Source organism: Primulina tabacum, chromosome 17, assembly GCF_025594145.1.
Source record: "Primulina tabacum isolate GXHZ01 chromosome 17, ASM2559414v2, whole genome shotgun sequence".
In the NCBI taxonomy this organism is placed as follows: domain Eukaryota; kingdom Viridiplantae; phylum Streptophyta; class Magnoliopsida; order Lamiales; family Gesneriaceae; genus Primulina; species Primulina tabacum.
In genome coordinates, this window is record NC_134566.1 from 26236637 (window position 1) to 26241682 (window position 5046).

Below are 5046 nucleotides of genomic sequence, written 5' to 3' on the forward strand. Positions count from 1 at the left end.
GTCTCAAAAATTCCTTTATGAAAGACCTGTCTCTGATTTTTGAGACAAAGATGTTACATTCCTAATTCTAGAGATGGATCATAGAGCCATTTGTGAATCCATTTTCAGGTTGATTAAATAACTTTAGTTTCAAATTCCAACTCTATCTATAATTCTGTCTTTAATCCATCGTTTTTCGGCCTCAAAATTATATAATAATTTTTTTTATTATATTTCTATACTTATATACAAATCCATTTCTAAATATTATTTTATCTTGGAATACAAATTGACTATAGTACGTGGCACTGTTAGACCTAATGTTTTCCTTAGTGGTTTTCGCACACACGGAGGTTATTGGTTTCCAATCGATATACCATATTCAAATAACTGAACGAATAAAAAGAGATACTTAAAATTTAGAATAAGAATGAATATAAGGTTTAGCTATGGAGTTTTACAAAACATAAAAGGAATTACAAAAGATATACCAGAGAAATTAAACAACAGAAGATAAACGCCTTAAATGCCATTTCTCGGCAAAGCAGGCTGAAGGGCTACAACATGAATTTATGCCTCCTGATTAAACTCGAACCTTGTGTTTACTATTTTCTAGTTCGTCTTTCAACCTTATGTTCAACCATTAACCCTTATATTACATCAAATTCCAAAATTTAAATGAAATCTTTTATCATTTCAATTTAATTCCAAGTTACAAATAAATAAAGAACATGGTTTAGTAATGAGATGATTTAACATGACTGTTTTAGCCTGTCATTCAGGCTAATATTATAAAATAAGAAATTAAAACAGTAAATAATAACAGAAAATAAATAAAGCAATAAACTTACAAATCCTTGTATGTTTTGTAAAATTGTCATAGATGAACCTTATATTCATTTTTATTCTAGAATTTAAATACTTCATTTTATTAGTTCAGTATTTTGAATCTGATATATAGGCTGAAAACAAATAACTTTTATATGTGCGAAAGCCACTAAGAAAACTTTTGGTATAACAACGCCACGTATCAAGATCAATTTGTATTCCAAGCCTCAGATGGTATCAGAGCCATGGAAATAGTTTTGCTTGATGATTTAACACTTTTATTCAAATGAATATTTTCAGTATGAAAAAAACTGTTAAAAACAGTTTAAATGAAGAATATGATTTACCTGAAAATTTAGATTTATTGAATAAATGGACTATTCCTAAGATAGAATCTAAAATGTCTATAAATTAGGAACATTTGAAAAAATTGGTTTTAAACAGGTAGTTAAAACTACAGAATCTTCGGTACCTCTTCATAATGAAGACATGGTTATGAGATTATTAAATAATAAAGATATTTTACCTTATATGAAAAATTATAGATTTATTCATATTGGATTAATACAAATTGCTTTTAGACCTTTAACTTTAGAAGGTTTACCAGAAAGCCTCATAGCAGCTTTAAGAGATGGAAGAAATTTAAATTGAAAACAATCCCTTATGGGAATAATTCAATCTAGTCTGGCTCATGGTCCAGTATATTTTGATGTTTATCCAAATTTATCTTTATCTTTGTCTGATATTAATATATTAGATTCTTTAACATTAAATGTTAAAACTCATGGTTATAATTATACTCCTGGAACAAAAGTCATATGTATCTGTTATCGTATTTATTATAAACCATTATTTACATTAAATTCTATGTGTAAAAGAATACATAAAATATTAAATGAAACTATTCTTATAGAAACTAATTTTAATAGATCTAATATTACAACTCGTAGATCTATAAAATGGGAAGAAATAGAATTTTCAGAAAATCGGATAATTGAACAAGAAGTTCCTAGAAATCCTATTATAAATAGAGATTTACAACAAGTTATACAAAATAATGAAGGATCTGTTCAAATACAGTTCAATAATGAACAAAAAAGATTATTACCCTCTTCTGTGTATGCTAGATCAAGATCTAGTCATTCTTTTATTTCACCATTAGATTATATGGTGGATATACCTCAAACTTCTAGAGCTTCTACTTCTCAAATACGAGAAGAAGTTGAATCTTCTAATACAATAGATGATTTAATTATAAATCAAAATAATATTGTTCATAAAAGTAACTTTCAAAAGGTTAGAGAAACTGATACTGTTTCAGAAATGAATTTTAGAGATTAATTTGGTTGGGTGATTGAAAAATTAGAGATATGAAAGGATTGAATGGAGAAAATTAAGGAGAATAAAAATAGTAGTCTTTCACCAATACACCAATAAGAGGTTTAACTTTAGCATATAGTATCGATAAAACTTACGCTGAATTATAATATTTTCATTTTATTCCTAAATTTACATTGTTTATTTTCTGTTTAAGCTATTATTATTAATTGAATTTCAATCACAACATAAAAATAAATAAATATATTATATGGAGTGAGGTGTGTAAGCACGGATGCTCATCCACGTGGAGCATCCGTGCTTACAAAGCATGGATAATATGCTCCACCTCACTCTAATCCGTGCTTACGAAGCACAAATCAAAGTAATTATGTAAAATTATTTTATTTTAAATTATTTTTGAAATATTTTTTTATTTTTAAATAATAAGAAAAAAACCCGATAAGGTGACAATCACCTATTGAATATGATGAAACACAGAAAAATTATACGTTCAATAGATGAGTGTCACATCATCGATACCCACATAAGTATGCACGGTGGGTGTGCAACATATCAAAACTGTAGGGCTTCAATGAAATATTGTAAGTAAACTAGTTAAGTTTATGCATTTTCACTTATTGTTTCAAGATTACGAGTTATCCTAACTAGTTTTAATGAATTTATTTTTTTCACAAAAATAAGATTTTCTGATATGATTGGAAAAGATCTTTGGTTTCAGTAAGTTTAAATATATTTAAGTTATGCTTCAAGATTGTGATTCATAATCATTATTGTGATTAATTTAACTGTCAATTTTGTTTTTTGTTTTGCAAAACTGGATTTTGAAGTTTGACAATTGGAAGTTCAAATTGTTATTGAAGCTCATATTGTTAAATGTATTGAGATTTGAGATGCAAAATCTATGTGCATTTTGGAGTCTGAGAATTGAAATTTAATGACTGTGTATCTTTTTATTGAAGAGCTACTGTTTGAAATTGTATTTCAAATTATTATTGAAGTTTAGAATTTTTTAGTCATAAGTGTATTGTAATCATATATATTCTACTTATCTACTGTCATGTTTTTTTATATGTGTTGCATCCATCAAGCATCAAGTGATGTATAATTTTAATTCTTAACAAAATATTATAAAATCATATATAACCGACCATATAAACCGAACCGTATTACAAAAAAACCGGACATAATCGTAATAAAATGGTTCGATTACCGGTCTGGTTTTGATAATATTGAGTAAAATTTAATAAATCATTTTTTTAAAAATATTGTCTAAATTAACAAAAAGTTTATGCACTAGTATTCTCTGAAGATTGAGACACTTATAGTAACTAACTTTGGTGTCATGATCTGTTTTATTAATTATATATATTAATAAAATAATAAAATTTTAATGCAAGTTATATGTAGTTCAGCGGATATAGTCATTGTTTCTCGAGATTTAGGTTATAGGTTCAATTTTTACCGAGATCATTTTTTTATTCTTTTAATTTTCCAATTTATTTTTTAATTTATATATAAAAATTACAGTGCAGTCTTTCGCTATTTCTTATAATTATATTTTGATCCTCATTTAAATATAAATCAAATAAATTATAAAAAATATTATACAAGCACGCAACGCGTGCGTCGGTGCAATAGTATTAATTAAGTGTACAATGCTTCGTTTTGAAATTGTAAAAAATGAATAAAACGCGGCGGAGGGGTGGTAGTGGTGCTCCTCATCGTGGAGGGAAATCGGCGGCAAAAGTCCGAGAAACATGGATAGGGTGTTTTTGCCGCCGATTTCCCTCCACGATGAGGAGCACCACTACCACCCCTCCGCCGCGTCGTCCTCATCGGAGGCGATGCGGATGAATCGCAGCCCATCCGAATGGGTGTTCTAGCGTTTCCTGCAGGAGTCCACCGCGCCTGATCACACCGCCGCCCCCAATCCGAAAGAAGACGATGTTGTCGAGATCAAATCCAATAAAAGTTTAGATGGGATCCCGAATCCCAATATTCCCGTAGATTCGGAGGAGTATCAGATATTTCTTAAAAGTCGCCTCGGGCTGGCGTGCGCCGCCGTAGCTTTGACCGGGTACGACGTCACCTTCGTAATTATTAATCTATTTCCTTTTTGTTTTATTAAAAGAATAAGCTTTAGGAGTTGTGTTGCTTATGAATTTATTTCAGCTGGTCATTGACTATATTTTCTCATTATTATTATTAAATGATTTTTTTGAACACTTATTATTATTAAATGATAGATAATTTTTTTCTTACAAAATATAAACCAACCGTAATCTTGGAAATTAAAAATAAAAAATTATAAACTGACTATAATCTTGGAAATTAAAATATTCTGTTGCAAATAATGGATTTCACATTGGATCCTAAATAATTTCCAAATTTTGCCACTCATTAAAAACCAATTGGCCTGCACAATGTTAATAACGAGATTTGGTTCAATACAATTCTTATCACAAAATTTTACCAAAATCAATAATAAAATAGCATGTTTATCGGCAAGAAAGCTGGCTCCCTTTTTTTTTATGTCCCCGCATTAGTTTTCTAATCCTTTTCACAATTCCCGCTTTTAATTCCAGAACCCGCCTATCTAATGTAGTGATATATATCGCTTACTCTCCTTGTATAGATACTTCTGAGGGATCGGAGAACATTGCAAGGTTGGTTTGACTCTGGTTATTTTGGGTGAATATTCTAGACTGCCGTATCGTTTTGGACGTAATTAATTTTCTATTTATTTCTTGAAGAAATTATATATCGAATTTTTTTAATCTGGTTATTTTGGGTGACTATCCTAGACTACCATATCATTTTAGGTGTAATTAATTTTCTATTTATTTGGAAGGTTGGTAATAATATTTTGAAAAATATCACACTTGTTGTCTATTTCTT